The sequence below is a fragment of the Lygodium microphyllum genome, chromosome 5 (assembly GCF_053477565.2).
Source record: "Lygodium microphyllum isolate KBCC chromosome 5, Lygodium_microphyllum_v1.1.10, whole genome shotgun sequence".
In the NCBI taxonomy this organism is placed as follows: domain Eukaryota; kingdom Viridiplantae; phylum Streptophyta; class Polypodiopsida; order Schizaeales; family Lygodiaceae; genus Lygodium; species Lygodium microphyllum.
This window is the reverse complement of record NC_141139.1, coordinates 91,916,663-91,937,090: the sequence shown is the minus strand read 5'-3', so window position 1 is coordinate 91,937,090 and position 20,428 is coordinate 91,916,663.

Sequence of the window (20,428 nt, the reverse complement as noted above, 5' to 3'; positions counted from 1 at the left end):
TATTTTTATGGAGAGCCATATGTTGAAATTCAATTTCGAGCAGTTTCTTTGAGAGCAGACACTTTATTAAGCACTCTAATGCTTCTTACTTATGGACAGTATTCTATTGGCTCAATCTTCCTTCTATCGTATACCTTTTTGGCTAAGTTTTGCTAATTTATTGTTATTATAGCAACACATACTCTCTTTGGTTAGCAAACATAATGGCAGGTCTTTCAAAGTCTTCCAATGATAGTGATATCGTTAACATACAAAAGTTGGATGGTGATAATTTTCAGTGTCGGAAGACCTAGATTTTGCAAGTATTGGTGCAAAAGAAGCAAGTGGAGCCATTGAAAAGCAAGGGAATAAAGCTAAAAGATTGAAATAGAGATGATTGGAAGAGCTTAATGAGCTATACAAGTCCACCATTACCTTGTCTTTGTCTAAGCAAGTCTCGTTCAATGTTATTGTCACTAAAGATGATGCTTATGGTTTATGGAAAAAGATATGTGATCTTTATGACAAGCAAAGTCTTGCTTTAAAATTGTATTGGCTAAGAAGCTTGTGGACCTTTGTATAAAGGAGGGCATTTCTATGTCCACTCATTTGAATGAGTTCCACTTTATTATTAGTCAACTAATCTCGCAAGGCATTTAGTTTGAGGTTAATATTTAAATATTCCAATGTAGAGGGATCCTTGCTTACAGAAGAAGTGGACAAAAAAGAGTCTCGATATAGCCCATACTTCTCATGCACTTACAACTAAGTATCATGGACAGTCATGCAATAAATTTGGTGGTCCTAAGTCCTCTCTTACTTATCATTATTGTGGACAATAGGGTCACATAAGGCCATATTGCCATAAAATACACAATGATAGGTGTGAAAAAGGCAAAGGAAAAGTGTAAGATAATGCCAAGCTTTCAGATGATCGCATTTTGCTTCTTTCATTTGCTACTCGGTTGACCGATATTCACTCTACTTACTCTTGGCGTTGCCTTCTTGATTCAAGGGCTCCCTTTCATGTTACCTTACATTGCCATTGATTTTGTACCTATCGCACTATTGTAGGTTTAGTAGTACTAAGTGATGATCATATATGGGACATTGTTGGGGTAGGTTATATGAGACTGAAGTTTGGTGCTAGTACTCCTTTTGTTTTGCATGATGTACATCATGTCTTGGATTTGACTAAAAGTCTTATCTTAGCTAGATAGTATAATGAATGAAGCTGAGAGGAGAGAGGAGAGGAGCTGAAGAGAGAGAAAGAGAGCAACAAGAAGAGGAAAGAAGACTAAAAGAGGAGAGAGAAAGACAAAAAAGAGGAGAGAAGGGAGGAGGAAGCCATGGAAGCTAAAAACGAAGGTAAAGAGTATGTTCTTGATAATAACCGGTTGCCCTAATCTAGGACTCTTACACCTTATATACCCTAGTTAGTGTGGCTGGGTGTCTAACCCCTAGTTTGTATGTATCCTACTTGTTACAATCCATCCCCACCCTAAAGGTTTTTGCCCTCAAAAACAAAGAGAAGTGGAGGGGAGTGATAGGTGGGTTGAGGGAGGGTTGCAGAGTACTACTTTGAGCCATTTTACAATGAAAAATGGGTGGGTAAAGACAAGGGATACCATGCTGTCCATGGCTAGACTGTTGAGGTAAACGGGTCATAACTTTTGATAGGCTGCTCCGAATGGGACGTGCCAGATGTTCAAAAATGGAGCTTATGAAAAGTACTTTCGGCCTATGTAGAATGCACATGCTTGAGATTTGGATAAGTACAAAACTATTCCAAAACAATGTGTAGTCTATAGGTGGAGGGTGGTCAAATAATGGGGCATAACTGGCTAGTCTTCACTCCATTGGGCCTCTAGGAGGTGGGGAAATTCATTGACAATAGTTGCCAGGAGCCAAGAGGCTTTTTCCAAGGGTAGGCCTTGCCATTTGATGAGGCGTTCTTTAATGGATCGAGACCTTAAGTGCTTATCTCATTGCCCAATGATTGCCTTAAGGATATACTGAGTGATGCCTTCTTCATCTACGGGGGGAAGTTCTTCCACATAGTCCATTGAGGTGCCCATGAAGGGTTTCAACTGGCTAACATGAAATACATCGTGGATTTTGGTAGTAGGGGGAAGTTCTAATCAGTATGCCAAGTCACCAATCGAAGCGATGGGCCAGCTTGTTACTACTGCCCTCTTTAAGAATGGAGTAGCAGGACTTAGGCACTTTCAAGAGGACCAATTCCCCTTTCTAGAATTCCAAATGCTTTCTTTTCTCATTAGCATAGAGTTTCATGTGTGTTTGTGCCTTTTGAAGATTCACTTTACATTATTAAAGTAAGGCTTGCATTGCGATCCAACTCAGTCTGACTTTAAGGGTTTATCTTATCATTAAATAAGACTATGGGGAGGGGAACCTTATACCCATATAAGGCCTTAAAAGGGGAAACTCCAATGATGAAGTGGGTGGAGGTATTATATGCAACAACTGTGTTGTACATCATGGCAAAAGTTCCTCAAATATGTCTCAAGCCATTTGTTCACTCTTTTAGTTTAGCCATTAGTCTGAGGGTGGTATGTAGTGGATGGAGCAAGCTTGGTACCCAAGGATGTGAAAACTGTCTGCCATAAGTTGCTCATAAACTTAGCATCCTAATCATGTACTATGACTTGTGGTAAGCCATGCAACTTGAAGACATATTCCATAAACTAAGTGGCCACCTGAGAGGCAGTGTATTGGGTCTTAGTGGGGATAAAGTGGGCAGCTTTGGTGAGGCGATCAACTACCACATAGATATTGTTCCACCCTTTCTTGGTCACAAGGAGGCCAGTGATGAAGTCCATTGTGATATGAGTCCATTTCCCTTCAGGGATAGGGAGGGGTTGCAAGAGGCCAATGGGCTTTTGTCCTGTTCTGTCGGCATGGAACACATTTGGTCACAAAGTCCTTGACATCTCTCCATAAGCCTTTCCAATGAAATCTTGGCAATCTTGTCATATGTTTTGTAAACACCCAATTGACCAACAGTGGGGAAAGAATGCATCTCTTCCATGATCTTTTGCATGAAGGGGGAAGTGTGTGGGATGACAATCTTTCCATGGGACCAAATAAGGCCATGCTTGAGCTAATATTGAGAGTTTTCAGCCATGACCCCATGCTGTAATTTCTGGAAGATGTGGCTGAAGTGGTCATCTAACAAGTAAGCTTCTTGAAGCTCTTCAATCTGATCACTATGCAAGTCTGAAATAGTGGATACTCTACATGCCCACATCCGAGAGAGTGAATAAGCCACAATAGTATCCTTGCCTCGAGTGTGAAAGTCATAGTTTTATAATGTTGCCACCCATCAGCTTTGCTTAGGAGTCAAAGTGGACTGAGTAAAGAAGTATTGGAGGACTCGATGGTCACTTTTTACTAAGTGGCTGCCATACAAATAGTGGTGCCATTTCTTGATGGCATGGAGGATGGCCAAGACTCGATGATCACTTTTTACTAAGAAGTGGCTGCATACAAATAGTGGTGCCATTTCTTGATTTCTTAAACTCCCTTTTGAGTTGCTTTGTTGTAATGAGCTAAAAATCAACGTGATCTTGAATGCCTTATAAGCGGATGTGTTGTCCATGCACCATGAACTCCATGTAGAGTTGAGAGAAGTTCATGGTAAATTTTTCTAATTGTTTCAATCAATCACAACCCAAGACAACATCAATGGAGCCCATATCTAGGGCAATTAGATCAACTAGTGCCACATAATTTTCAGCCAAGCATTAGGACTGTGGGACATACATGTATGTTAATTTCTTCTTCTCCATTTGCTACTTGGACCTTCAAGGAGTGGTGTAGTTCTGTAGGGGTGCATTCCAACCAATCAATGGCTGATTTATTGATAAAACTGTGGGTGCTACCACTATGCACAAGGATGAAGACATGCTTTCCATGGATACTTCCTTGAATGTGTAGGTGCTGGGGCTTCAGGAACCCATCCAAGCGTCCAAAGAGATAGAGCAAAGTGAAGTGGTATGTGGGTGGGATGTCAGATCAAGTATATGTGATGGACCGTCGCCCAGGTCAAAAGAAAACCCATCCTCCGGGGTCATAGAACCGCTCGCGATCAACATCCTCAGCAAGCTCAGCCTGGTTGGTGGGTAGGTCATCCTCATCATTGTGCCAATCTTCCATGACATACACGATATGAACCTTAACCTCAGCTATCTTGTACGAGCACTTGGAGGCATGATCAGAGGTGTACTTATCTCCACATTTAAAGCATAGGCCTTTTTCCTTCAGTTCCTTCATGACATCCAGAGAAATGAAGCATTGGCCACTAGATCCATTGGAAGGTGATGCAGTTGACTGTTTATTTTCAGCATACTTGTTCTCAGCATTAGAGCCAAATGTTGTCCCAAAAGTGCCATGTTTTCTTTCAGCATGGAAGCTAGGGTGAGTGAGTATTCTAGGGCTATTATTAGGCATAGAGATGCCTCAGAAACCACCTCCAATGGGGCTGATCTTAAAGGGATGCAAGGCTGTCCAGAACCTTATTGAAAATGTTTATTCTTATGAGACTTCCTTGCATATCTCTCACCTAGTTCAATTGCATCAAACAGTGTAGTAGGATTTTGGGCCATGACATCTACCGATAGGCTTAGTTCCAACCCATAGATATACTTTTGCAATTTAGCATCATCGCTAATGCTCTCCACATACATAGTCAAGTTCATGAATTGATTTGTGTACTCACGTACAGTGAGGTTACGTTGGTCAAGAGTATACCATTGTCTTGCCAACCACTCTTTTTCCACAAGAGACACAAATACTTGGACCATATGCATTTTAAAATCTTACAAGTCAATGAATTGATGATTCTTGATATACCACCACCATGTGTGAGCAAATCCTTCCAAGTGGAGAGAAGCAAAAATTATTTTCTGATCATCAGTGTGGGGGTAGATATTGAAGTAGAACTCCAACTTGGACATCCATTCCTCCGAGTCAGATGGTGAGAGAGATTGCCCATTGTACTTAGTTAGGATGATCTTGTCACTTAGATCATGAGGGCCATGCTTCCTATGAAACCCTTGCTGTCCATACATCTCGTGGTGGCCATACATACCTAGCTGTCCATACATCCCATGTGGTGCATTTATCCCGTGCTATCCATTATAGCTAGGCTGCCCATACTTGCCATGTTGGCCATTGGTACCATATTGTCCATGATGGGGCTGATTCATATAGGGTGCATGGGGGATCCTAGGGAGAGTGGGGGAATTTCTACCAAGGGTGGGAGAGGGTCTTAGTGGGGTGTTGGCTACATGGTTGATGGGGGAGTTCAACAGGGGCTCAAACAAGGGCTCATCATGTGCATGAGAGGGTTCAGCAATCTCACAAGTAGAAGGGGGGATTCCCTTAGCACCAAGTATGCCCTATGGACCATGCGGCAATGGCTCCTAATGTAGTGGACATCTAGATTCATGCCTAGAGTCATTGACCTTCTCTTGGGATGAAGCTGTAGCTAATTGAGCAACAAGAGTAGTGAGCTGCTCCAAGGTTTGTTGAGTCCTCGAGTTTGAGAGGGCCATGTGCTTGATCGCTTCATCAAACTTGGACATCATTTGGCGGTGGTTGGTGACCATGTCATTATGACGTTCCATGTGACGAAGCTCATGTTAACATAGGGTGTGATTAAGTAGGGTGTATGGGTCTGTGTCGGGCACTGCCTCATACATATCACCATTGTAATCTTGTGCCGAGCTCGGTTCATCATTCATGGAGGTATGGGAGTCTTTAATCTCCCTCTAGAGTTCCTCATGGGTCTTGCTTTTGCCTATTTGGCCAGCCATCTAGATGTAGTCTGTAGGACCTACTGTCAATAAATGGGGCGTAACTTTTTGTAGGAATCTCCGATTGGTGAGATTTTTTATTCAGGTCAAAGGGGACAAAGTCCTCTTCAAGATGAGCAATTAATCTTTGTGATAAAAAATGATCAGAATTTTTTGGAATGGAATTATTGTGCCAGCAGTCTACACTCTATTCACAGTGACCCTAGTGCACAACAATGGGCATAACTTTCAAACCATAGCTTTGATTGGGAAGATTTTTTATTCAAACCAGAGGGGACAAAGCCCTCTTCGAGGTGAACTATAGGGTTCACCCCAAATTTCAATACATAATTTTCTATAATAGGATCTTCGTGACTATCCTTGTAATATCCCCATGTGGGCATGGGAACCCCCCCCTATTTTCATAAGAAAATACGCTGACAGCTAGCGGAGGGAGGGGGAGACAGTGCGACAATGATGACAAGTGGAAGGGATGGGTGATGACATCGAGGAAAAAAGAGTCGACAAAGATCGCGATGATGATGAAGGAGGGGATGATGTCGATGAAGTCGATGGGGGGGAGGAGCACACGTGTGCTACCCCCCCCCCCCCCCCCCCCCCCACTATCTCTTTTCCCCCCAATAATACACCCCCCAACACCTATAAACCCCCCCTCCACCATCATAAGAGGAAGGAGGAGGAGGCTTTGAACGAAATGCTAACAGAAAGGAAGGAGGAGAAGCCTTGATGCTGAGGCGCACTAAAGCCACAGAGAGAGAGAGAGAGAGAGAGAGAGAGAGAGAGTGTGTGTGTGTGTGTAATCCAAGGGGTCTCCTTCCCTTTCCCTCCTTAGAAGGTGACTAAACACATTTCTCTTTGTCTCTCTTTCGAGTTATTCCATTCCTCACAAGTTTAATCTCCACCCCGCAAGCTTAACTTTCTCCCAGATTGGCCCTGCTATTTGAGAAGGAGATTGCAAAAAATCCCGTGGAAATTGCACATACAAGAAAGGGACGTTCGTGAATGGCCCCCAAGCAAAGAATGTCGAATGCAAGCGAAAATCCCATAATTCGCAACGAAACCTCGGGTGAAGGCATCACTGCCAATCCAACTGCGATACTAGTCGTAAGTAATGTATTTCCAAATTGATGGGGATGCTTGCTTTGATTTTTCCGCATGAGATGCATTAGTCCGTACTATGCTGCACGAGAATAGGTTAGCTAAAAGGATAAATTTCATCTTAAGCATTCTAAGATGGAGTTTGCAAAGTGCATGTGTCGAGAGAAGTAAATTACTTCACATTGCTATGTGTTAAAATCCATGCATAGCATAACCAACATATGAGACTCTAAAGTATTAAGTATCGATAAGCCTACAATTAATCCTCACCTAGGACAATATTATTTTGGGTTCACAAGGTTGCCCTAAGGATTATGCACATAGATGGTACATGCATGGGAAAGATTAAACAAAACATACTTCAATGGTACATGAAAGGATCTTGCATTAAAAGTCTTGCATTTGTCATGTGAAGGTTTCTCATTGAATAATGGTTAAAGAGTTACCTTGTGCTGCCAAACCATGAGTTGATTATAACTCACACAATAATTTAGGAATTATTTTACATTAGAAGATAGTCTTGCACTGTTACAAATTTTTCTTGCATTCATTGAAAAGAAGATAAAGTTAAGTTAAAATTCTGCATGGTATCGCTCTTGATCCCAAGGGGGAGAGTGAAAATGCAAATGGAAAGTTTATCCCAACTAATCTTGCAGTGTTTGAAAAAGAATACCATTGCTTTTGTTGGTTGATCAAACAACATCTTAAATGCTTTTGCATTAAAGTAATTGTTGGATTGTGGTTTGGATGATTATTCCAACTGCTTGTGATTGATGGCAAATGCATGGCAGATGTCTGTGATGACAAGTTGTCATGGGGATAAATGAATGTTTTTTAAAATATGATGTTAGGGCTCAATGCCTTGTTTGTGCTTGATTCCTAAATGGATTAATTAAGAAAATGATATTTTGCACAAGTGGATCATCTCCAAGATCGCACCGTAGATTAACCCGAAAAGGGCTTGCTCGATTCACGAGCTGAAGGTCGGCTGGCGAAAAGGCCAACCACGGAAATTGCGTTTCACTCCTAGGCTGCTTGGGGTCAGGTGGAGCTCTAGACACCCCTTGCCTAGTCCAGAATGGAGTTGAATACAGCCGTGAGCCCAACGTATGTGGCATTGGAAGATCCTATTCTAGATAAAAGATGGAAATTATGGTGCCATGTGATTTGGACCGGGTACTTCTGCTAGGCAGAAGGGAATATATAATTTCTCATGCATGGGTAGGAAACAAAGATTAACTTGAAGGTAAGTTAAGGAACTTGCTTGTCAAAAGGACTGCTTGCTCTATATTCGTGTTTTTGCCATAAATTATGCAAACAAACCCCGTTCCCTAAAAGGCCTAACTAAGAAAGTTGATTTTGAATGTCACACATAAATGTGATAGGACCTAATTAGAAAACTAAAGCTATCAAGGGGAGCGGGTGGGTGGAACCCCCTGACGGGTCTGTCCTACAATAGGGTGGTCCCAGGGAACTGGGAGGCTTCTCATAAGGTTTTATTGATGTTTGACCTTTAGGTATTGTTAGGTTAGAACTCGAATTCATGCCGTTTTAGGGGACCGGAATGGGGACTATACTGTATGGGTAGAGAGGTTGGGCGTCGCATCCCTCTCATTTTCCATTCTCTTTGAATCAAGTGCAGCATGGGTCTGCTTCGGCTTGGGTATCTCTATGTAAGGTAGAATGTCCAAGACCCAAGGCTAGAATGCTGTCAGGAGGTCTTGACCACTAGGAACCCAAATTTCAAGTTGATCCCAATGGGTTTGGCTGCAAACGTTCTATTGTGAGGTGGACTCAAGAAACCCTAAGTGAAAACCCCATAACATTCCATGGGAGTGCCGGGCGGCGTCGCTTAGAATCATCTCTTAATGGACTGCTAAAAACATGCCTGGTCAGCAGTGACAAGCGGGCACATTACAATCCTGTTGGACTATGACCAAAAACACTGCATGTCTCTTATTGCAAAAGTCTTATATGGATGGATCATATGTTGAGAGGCCTGATCAGCAACATGGATAGCATCTTGAGCATCATGAACATATTGAACATTATCCCAAGCATCATTGCATATCCATCTGCTTTGTCACTCCATCGATGCATAAGTGAATTCACTACTATACATCTCTTATGTAACTGCATGCACTTCAAGTGTCATATATGGGTGCCATTAGCATTGAAGGGGTGTCCAAAGGGGATCATTGCATCAGGGGAGGTGGTGATCATGGGAAAGTACTTGCACCTACATACAAGTATCGGGCTCCAAATCAGCAGAGGTGGGCAAAGTTCTCCTTGGGCTTGGTGGATTGTGCACCCCTTCAAGGACTTAAGTGGTAAGGGAGGGTCACCTCTCTTTTTCTTACCACCTCACTTGGTATCAGCCTTTTTCCTCATCTAGAGTATACATGGCAAAATTTTTATTAAGCAACCAGTATGAGATGCATTGGAAAGGAGACATTGGGCATTTTCATGAGATGCAAAGACTGAACAAGGGTGGGGTAGGGGTTACCTTGGCAGTCCAGTGACTCACTAGCTACTACTTACCCGATTACAAAGGCTATTACTCACTTTGAGGCTTATCCAAGGTCACAAGACAAGATGGGGGTTAATGTCAGCCAATACAATGAATTTCAGAATTAGTTATGATGCATGCATACAAGAGGGATTGAACTACTAAGCCTATGCAATCTTTAATCTCTCCAACAAAGGGATCAAGCTTAGCAAGTGGATAAACATGAGAGATTAAGATCAGATTGTCATACCTCTTCAATGCTTTGAGAAGATGGTTGTGAAGCATAGCCTATCATGATGCCCATTTTCTCCATCAAGCAAGCCTAGTGGGTTGGAGCACTCCTATGGATGAAGGCTTCAGCATTCGAATGCTTCCAATGATGATGATGGCTCTCGTGCTTGTTTCCAAGCTTGAACTTCAAGGAAGAAAAGCTTCAAGTGAAGCTTTCATGGCTTCCCTCAAGAAATCTCTACATGCTTATCTCCATAACTTCAATCCGGGTAAGAAAGAGGCAAAAATGGTAAGGGGTCTCCTGAGGGCTCAGCTCCAGGGGTTGTAGGGCTTCATCAAAATCTTGAACAGAGCAGTAATGGGGATGTCCTCGGGCAGTTTACAACATGGTATTCAACTAGGGGCTCGATGTCGGGGCGGGGGGGGGGGGGGGGGGGAGGGGATCAAATCTCATTGAAAGAGGGTTCAAACCTTGCCCGAGGAGGCCAAGAGTGCCAAGGAAAATGCTAGGAGCAGGAGAAGGCCAGGGGCAGCAGTGCAATTTGCATCGCAAATTGCAAGTTGTTGCATGTTGTTTGTGGCAGGGTTTCCTTGACCATCGGGGGATTCAAAGTGAAGCTAGGGATGAGGGGAATTAGTCCCTAGTGGTTTCTGAAGTTCTGGAGGTGGCTAGAGCAAGCTTGGGGAGGTTATGGGGGTTGCCATGGCAGTTTATAGGAGAAGAGAGAGAAAGAGGGCTGAAGCAAAAAGTAACTGGGGTTTTGCCCTCTTTCAACTCCTTGAACTCTAAACTTGGCCTAGAACATCTAAAATTTGTATGAAAAGAAGTGACAACCTGCTATTTTAACTATTTTACCTTTAGATATGTCTGAATCTCAGCCATAACTCCTACTTGCTCCAAAAAGCTGAGGTTAAATGTAGTCCTTCTTGCTGTACCTGTACCTGTAAGTTGAGTAACTAGGGTTTTTGGGATTTAAAAATGAAGAAAGGGAAAAGAAGAAAAGGACCTCTGATACCACTTGTAATGAATGAAGCTAAGAGGAGTTGAAGAGAGAGAAAGAGAGCAAGAAGAAGAGGAAAGAAGACTAGAAGAGGAGAGAGAAAGATAGAAAAGAGCGGAGAAGGGAGGAGAAAGCCATGGAAGTTGAAGATGAAGGTGAAGAGTATATTCTTGATAATAATTGGTTGCCCTAACCTGGGACTTTTACACCTTATATACCCTGATCAGTGTGACTAGGTGTCTAACCCCTAGTTTGTATGTATCCCACTTGTTACAGACAGTTGGATGGTGACAGGTATTATGTATCTTTTGGTGATTTTGCATGGAAGATTACACATGGAAACCATATTTTTGCTAGAGGTGCCAAGGTTGATAACTTATATCCCTTATTTGTATCTAGATCAGTTGATCCTATTTTGGCTATGACCAATCTTCCACATGTATTTCTTTGCATTACCATCTTGGGCATATGTCCCTTAAGGGAATAAAAGTCTTAACTCATTTGCAGTATTTACTACTTATTAACTACTCATTCTTTGATTCATGTGATCATTGTCTATATGGCAAGCAGACTCATAATTCACATAAAAAGACTGGTTTTAAGTATATGGATGAGCCATTGGCTCTTGTGCATTCAAATGTTTGTGGTCCCATGCCTTGTCAATCATTAGATAGTGCAAAGTATTTTGTTACATTCATTAATGATTATTTGCATAAGATCTAGACCTATCCTATAAAGTAGAAGTTAGAAGCTTTGCCTACGTTCCAACTCTTTCTTACTATGGTTAAGAACTATAAGCTAAAATGCCTAGAATTTGACAATGGGGGTAAATATGTCTCTAAGGCATTTGAGCAATTTTGTAATGAGAGGGCAATTAACTGCCCCTTACAACCTACCTTAGAATGGTGTTGTAGAGTGCATGGATATGACTATTTTAGGAAAGAGTCCACAATATGCTTAGTTAGGTAGGCTTGCCACAATATTTTTGGGCTAAGATAATTACTACTGCAATTCATTCGATTAATAAATCCCCATGCATTGCTCTTGGTACTAGAGCTGCAAAGGAGGTATAATCTCATAAAGCTCTCTTGTATACACACTTTTAAGTCTTTGGTTGCGAGGCTTTCTACCATATTTCCAAAGACAAGTGTAACAAGCTAGATCCAAATTCCATCAAATGCATCTTTCTTAGATATGGTGATGTAGGTGAGATAGGCTATCACCATTGGGATCTACAAGCTCTAAAGGTTATCCACAACCACAATGTTATATTTCATGAGAATGAAATGCATAAGAGACTCGAGTAAGTGGTTGAGATATGCATGATGATCTTTCAGGGGGAGCCTCTTGTTATAGTACAACTAATCCCAATTGGAGAATCTACAGCCGTTGATGATGCAATGGCCTAGGAGCCACCTATTGTGCAAGATCTTGATATTAGACAAATAGGATAGGTAGTACATGTCCCATAGTCAATTTTGAGGTGCTGTGTTGGAGCCTCATGTCCTCTTGATCCGTTTGAGCCCTCTAAGGATTATGATTTGTTAGTAGATTCTAATGAGCCCCTTACTTATAAGGAGGCTATGCGTAAAGGTGATCACTTTTAGAAGAGGACCATGTAGTTTGAGTTTGTTTCACTGCTAAAGAATTATATATGGGACTTGCTTTCAACTTTCCTTGCCAAATGGTAAACATGCATTGCCATGCAAGTGGATATATAAGTTGAAGAGCTCCCTTGATCACCTTGAGCTAGCATACAAGGCTCGTTTGGCTATAAAGGGTTTTAAATAGGAAAAAAGAGTAACTTTGATGAAATATTCTCCTCTATAGTTAAGATGACTACCTTGCACTTGGTTTTAGCCGTGGTTGCACAATTAGATTTGGAGCTTTATCAAATGAAATTGAAAATGGATTTCTTACATGGGGACCTACATGAGGACATCTATATGTAGCAACCTAAGGGCTTTGTGGAAAAGGGTAGGAAACACCTAATGTATATGTTAAGAAAAGAGTCTTTATAGACTTAGGTAGGGTGTAGATAGGCACCTAGGGAATGGCACCATAAGTTTGATACTTTTATGCATTCACAAGGTTATTTCCAAAGAGCAGATTCGTGTCTTTATAGAAGAAGCTCCATGATGGTAGCCTTATCATTTTTGTATTATATGTTGATGATATGATGATTGCTGGCAATACTCATGCTGAGCTGTTGGATGCTTTGAAGACTCGGCTCAAGAAGAGCTTTGAGATGAAGAATATGAGGTATGCCTCTCACATACTTGGTATGCACGTTACATACAATTGCTCTAAGGGATTTCTCTACTTGTCCCATAAGAAGTACATACACAGAGTATTTGAGTGATTCCATATGTAGGGTGGGTAAGCTGATTGGTTGCCCATTACCTTCTTATGTAAAGGTTCGTCAAGCAAATTGACTACAATTAGATGATGAGAAGGCCAAGTTGACCAAGATCTCATATGCATTTGAAGTGGGCAGCTTGATGTATGCCATGATAGCCACTAGACATAGCATAGCATTTGCAATGGGAGATGCGGCTCGTTATATGGCAATGCATGGTTGGTGATATTATGACACCATGGAGTGTATCATGAGATACCTTAAGGATACTATAGATGTGCGCATTCATTATGGTGGCTAGGATACTAGAGCCATAGGCTGTATACATAGACTCAATTATGTAAGACATGTAGATACTAGAAAGTCCACCTTTGACTACGTCTTCACTTTTGTTGAAGGTGTTGTTCCTTGGATGTCCAGGGTATAAAGATGCACGGCCTTGTCTACTACCAAGGCTACGTACATTGCATCCACTGAGGCTTGTAAGGAGGGCCTATGGTTAGGCCATTTGGCTTTGCAAACCTTGGTAAGACTATGATTCTTACATTGCATTCGAACTCTGCAAGTACCATCCAATTGATACATATTCCAATCTTTCATGTGAAGACCAAGCACATTGAGGTTTGTTATCACTTCATCAAAGTGGTAATCGAGGATAAGTAGATAGAGCTTGTCAAGATCTTAATTGATGAGAGTCTTGTTGATCTGCCCACTAAAAGTTTCGTAGTGGAACATCATGCCTTTCTTAGGAAGATGGGTGTAGGATGAGATAATGTCTATTCATCATCCTATTGTACTTATATGTGTGCATTGTACTTTATCACTTTTTTTTTTGTTCTTTCCTTACTCGTGCACATTTGCCTTTAAGTGAAAGGTTGTTGAGGTTAAAGGTTGTCTATACCTAGCTACTTGCATTCACTTTATACATAGTGCCCACACACATGTACATTACAAGTGATGGCTACCATCATTATCACTTTATTCTTTTTTTTTTCTATGATAATAGAATAAGGGCAAGTCGCACATTGTGAATGTTGGAGTTCCCACATCTATCTTATCGTCTATCTTGCTTGAATCTCTATCATCTTGCTTATGCTTTTGCTCTCACTCTTACTCCACCTTTCACAACATTACATATACTATGAGCAAGGACTCTTTCAAAACTCAAATCTTCTTGATGGAGTAAATTCCAAATATGTCTACACTTTTGCTCTCACTCTTGCTCCACCTTTCACAACATTACATATACTATGAGCATTCTATGAGCAAGGGCTCTTCCAAAACTCAAATATTCTTGATGGGGTGAATTCCAAATGTGTCTATACTTCCAAGATCATCGTCTACTCCAAACAAAGTCCAAGTTTGCATTCAGTTTCAAAGTATCATGAGAATTTTCAATTTGACTTAATTTCTAAAAGATAATATACGATGAACTATTAACTTGAGACATTTTAATTGTTGGTAAGTTAAATTATCTTAAAATAAGCCATGGTAGACTTATGATATTATAGCCATATGTAAGGAGACTAGCACTATCCTAGTCTAGTCATAAGAAAACTTGTATGGGTCTAGATTAGGAATGAAAATCCAACCTTGATCTTCTTAAGGGGAGGTATCACATTGACCAAACTATCTTTGAATTAACTCCAACCAAAATGGTTGTTAGAAAGCTATTTTACCATTGAGCTTGACTACTTGTTTTTTTCTTAAGGGAAAATCATTTGTTTTTTCTATCTTATTTGTTTGATAACATGCAAAAGTAGAAATGTGTAGATGGTTGTGGCATTGCATGATTTTCTCCATGTTTCTATTGCTTTGAGAAGCATGTGTGTTTGTTTGTTGTGTTCTAGTGTTGTTGTTGTAGCCTTCACTAGCAGAATACATGGATTGTCCTTGTTTGTGATTGTTTACTATTAAGAGGATAGTCCCTAACACAATCTAAGAAGAAGTGTCTACATGTCTAAGTATCCAGGTATCAAGTTTTCATGCTTTGTTAAATGTAAATTTTGTACACCTACATATATTTATCTAACTATACTTATATAGTTTTTCCTTTTCAAATTTTATTTGTGTGGGTGTGTGTGTTTTGTAAATATATTCATTAAAGATATTTATGTAATCTCTTTAGCCTTTATCTATATAGTGATTATTTCTTTAAAATACTTAGATTTTATTTGAGCATCATTATGTAGTACAAATTCCCCTGGATACTATTTATATCATGTTACTTATGGTCCTACATCTTCCCAATCTATTAAGCTTATGCTATCAAAAGCCTTAGTATTAGACAACTTAGTAAGCAAGATTAGCTATCAACCTTAGCTCAAGTTTAGGAAATAATTATTAAAGATCAATTGTCCTACATAGTGTTCAGATTGTTTAGTAGGTCCACATATTGAAAAGGAGGATAAAACCATTGAAAAGGTTCAAAGACAAATTTAGTGCCAAGATATTATGGGCCATTCCATATTGTTCATAAGATTCATCCTCATTGGAAGATTCATAATTCTTTTCAATTTATCTTCTTGAAACATTTTAAGAGAATTCCTCTAGTAACTGCATTCTTTGATGATTCTCCATTATTAGAAAACACACAAAAATTTAATACATGATGTTATTCTTGTTGACCGTGACCAAACCACAATTAGAATCAAAAATCAATATCAGATGTATTAGTGAAGTATAGAAATAATTCAATTGAAGAATTGCAATGGATTCAAGAGTCAGCCCTAACTCTAACTTGTGACTATTTTATAAATGCATGCCACTCACAATCACATTAATGTCCCACATCATAGATTCATCACATGAGGCAATGTTTCATGAAAATCCATGGAATCTTATTTGCATAAGAAAAGTGCAAATTCATTGCATGAGGTAGCACTAGCATGTGCCCAATTACTCGTGTGTTTTGTTGATTTTATCAATTGATAATTGCTTTTTAACCCCAGGAGACATTATGGAATTATGTTATTTACAATGAAAATAATATTTTTTTATTTTATTTATTTTGTGGCTTTTGTCTATTTGCCGCATGATCCATGACTTGTTATATGAGTGTGCACATGTGACATTGGTCGCATTATGCCTAGTAGATAGTTGGAAGGATACTAATGTCCTTTGCATTGTGGTGATGAGATTATTAGATGAAGCTATACCAAATAACTATTTTGTGGAAGCACATTTTGATTGATAGGAATTAATTATGGTTGAGCACTTCATAACTTGGAATTATTGTATTTTTTGTGTGCCTCTTAATATAAGGAAATTGTAGGTGCTCATGAGTAATTTATTTATTTGGACACAATTATTTTGTCAGACCTAGAATGTTTGATTATTATTATTATTTAAACATTATTTTAGGTATATTAGATAGGAGTTAATTATTGGAGCAAAAGCATGGTGCTCGTGCAACAAAAGCAAAGGCCCAAAAAGGAGATGCTTTTCAATGTTATTCTTTAGAACAAAAGATTAATGCAAATGATAAAAACATGCATGAGGGAGATGCTTACCCGTGCATCAAGAGAGATTGTACGCAATTTTAGCCTCAATAATTCTATCTCCCATTTTTTCTCCATTCTTCCCCTCTCCACTTGCCACTATCGAGAAAGAGACTTCATCCAATGAAAGGTGTAAAAGAAGGAGCCATAGTAGGGAGCAAGGAATATGATGGTATTAAGAGAAGTAATCTCGTCGTCCCACGATAGTGTATGGTGACATCTAAGTCCATTCCATGGCAATGAGAGTCCATGTACCTAATTGTGCTTTGTTCTTATCTTCATCATATGAGGATTGAGGTTTATAATCTCAATACTTTGTGCTCTAGTCGATGGCTTAACTACAACCTCAATAGTTTGTGCTCTATTCAATGGCTTAACTATAATCTCAATAGTTTGTGATATATTCAATGCTTAAATTTAGTTAGCAAGCACGCTATGTAATACAGGTCAACATATTATCAATTATCTTGGTATCAAATCTAAGGGATAGGAGACCGTTTACATTATTTGATAAAGCTGTCATGAAAGTATAAATTACCTAATATATTAATTATGCTTATGATACAATCATAGGGTATTAAGCGACCATTAAATAAATCTACATAGAAATGTGTGAAATATTACGCCAAGTAGTCTCAAAGATTTTGACAACATGTCACTTGCTTGGAGGAAATCGCACGCAAAGAAATAAATCAGCATTTTGAGGGGAAAAAATCCCACCTAAATCTAATAAAAAACAAGCCTACGAGGCCTAACATAAGAAAGAACATGAAAAAGCCTAGAAACCAAAGAGAAAGTGAACACTTCCTACTATTTTGTAAAATACATGGCAAGCTTCACCTTTACACCCTCCTTGAACCTATATGACCAAAACATGGAAATGGGAAATGAAACACCGAGGTACTAATGCATAGTATTCAATGCGATAAACCTAAGGAAAACCTATCGTTGTGTTTACACACAATACTAGACTACAATTTTGATGGATTGAGTACACCATGGTTGATTGGCCACCACTCATCATAGATAAGTATCTCATTGCAAGCTAAACATCACTTCTCAAGGTCAATACTAATTTTGAATAGCTCATTTGGTTGGCATGAGGGCATTGTGATTGGATTCAATACTAAATTTAAATAACTCATTTGGTTAGCATGAGGACATTGTGATTGGATTCTAATAACCTTGTAGTTGGCCTCCACAACACAAGTTAATCCCAAGGAGTCAAGGAGGATCCCACAAACAATGACTTGAAGATCATTACATTACGTACCACACTATAACAAACTTGATAGATTAGGCATATTTCTTTGGGCCTTATCAAGGCCACATGAAGTTTTTTGAGTTTCCCTCTTTGAGCTTCAAAAAAGTAAGGATCTCACATACTTTCATGACATGGAGGGTCTCACATACTTTTGTGAAATCTTCCAAAGACCAAGAGCCCTTATTCAGAGAGGCCTCCATGTGTTTGCAATGTGTCAATGTGTCTTGCTAGGTGGAAGGAGTAATACATGAGCCTCCATGCATTTGGCATTGGATCAAGTGGTAAGACTCTATGTGTTTTATGTTATGTTAGCACATCATGCTTAATTATAGGGAGTGTTGAATGGGCATACTCATTGAAGCACTATTCATGGTGGTCACATTACGCTTGTTTGCGTTTTTTAGTTGCATTTCACCCATCGTCGCCAATGACCCTTTACGGGTCTCAAGTTGAATCCTTGATGAACAAGTCATGCCCATGGCATTGTGTGCCTCTCCATGCTTGTACTATTGGTTCAAGTAGTTAACTTTGATGATCCATTCTCATTCATTTGGTTACAAGTTAGAAATTGCAAAAATCACCAATTGTGCCTAACTATAGTTTCCATACTTAGTAACATCGTTCCTATTATTTATATAAACCAACACTTTCAAAAGTTTGTAGATATTAAAACTAACCACATGCTCTCATGAATCCCACAACATGGCATGCGTCTCCATAGATTCCATGACTACAACATCATTTGGCAATAACTACTTTTCACATTTCTTAGAGTTATCCCTATAAGATGAAATAATTTGCTTCAAGTTTTTGGCTTACCAATGATAAAGGGTGGGCTAAGATTTCCTAAGATGCCATAACTAAGGCATCCCAACCCCAACGTAAAGAAGTGCCAGTGAATTTCAAATCAAAATTATGGTAGGACACTAAGGTGGCCAAATATAATTGGTTGAAACATCTCTCTTAATTTGGAAACACGTTGTTGCACATTTGGTACATGCTTGATCTTAATTTAGCTCATCTTGTGGGCTTTGATTTCAAACAGTGATGGAAGAATGAATCATGAGCATGTAAGTAGTAAGAGAAGATAAAGAAAATGATGTGCTCCTACTTACAAAATAACATGAAAAGATACTTGCCAACAATGTTTTTTAACATCATTGTTAAACTAGCAAGGCTACCCTACGAGCTCCCACAAAATGTACATGTCTTTAGAGGGCATTTGCAAATATGGCTTCATAACACAGAACTATCCTTGCATGTCAAACACGCAATCTTGTCTAGTGAGGCACTCATCATTGTGCACATGAATGAGAAACGTGTTGGGACTTAGGGGGTCTCATTCTAATTTGCAAATAGTTGGAGAAGAGTTATTCATGCACAATGGTGCAAAAGTGTTTGGGAAAATCTTCAAATCACTAGATATGTAATTGAAGATTTAAAGAAATATAAATAACCAAACACATTTATCATCGTCTATCATGATATTTGCATTACTTGAGGTTTGTTAAACATATGATTTTTTGTGACATTTGTGCTTCTTACTTAATTTTTGGTTTGTCTTTACAAGAATAGGATATCACAATACTTGGTTGAAGTTGCTCACATGGTTACAACTAGTCTTGCTACAATCAAGACCTATCAACGATTGCATAGTGGAGAGGTGGTATAGTACAATTCTCTCTCGACTTTACAAAGATGGGAGCCATGCCTTCCCCATTCCTCGAAGTGCATGTTGTCCTTCATCCTCTACTTGTGATGTTGATGTTTTTTGATGGGTGTTCTGTTGTTATAAACCAAGAAGCATGAATGATTAAAGAAACAAACTTTCTATGAGTGTCTAGTATGAAAAGCTAATGAGTACCATACAATATGCATCGTTGGAGAGTTGGCACAATGAAGACAAGGCCTTGTTATAACACTTATGCTTCAAGTAGAGTATTATGTCACAGACTTGGTTTTTAGTGGCACATGTTTCTCTATGATTGTCTATAGCTCCTCCATCCACTTCTCTTGTTCGAAAATCTAATGGTGGTCACGAATAGCACATGGTTCAATCACATGTTAAAGACCCAAAGCAACTCAATGGCCAATGGCTTCGATCGTCCATGAAACTTGCATGCACGCCATGAGGTTGTGCATGCCATGGCACTTATACAACATGCCATCATAAGTTACCATCAATGAGCAAGTGCGAATGAGTCCATGCAAAAGATGTTCAATCGTGATACTTTGCAAGTTGTTTTCCTTTAACAAGATCAATGGAAAGCAATAATATATCCATATCAATTTGTAACATGTAAAGCTATTTGAATGCCTAGCAAATAATGCATGGAAGAGTTGGCACAATTATCCTTGAAATCCATACAAATGGGGCCATGCCTTATCGATTTGACTGAATCGCATCTCGTCCTAATCCATATGCTCAAGTCTCATTTCTTTGCAATCATATGTGCCACTATGTTTCCTTCTTTGCTATTTCTTGGAACCTAGCTCACTTGCCCTCCTAACAACATCATACTTGTGTGCCTTTCCATTGTGCCATTTTTATGCCTCATGACAGGTTATGACTCAAAGTCCTTGAGTTATCCTTTCTTCATTCATCAACTGTTCTTTTACACCCAATCAATTGTATTCAACTACGTTT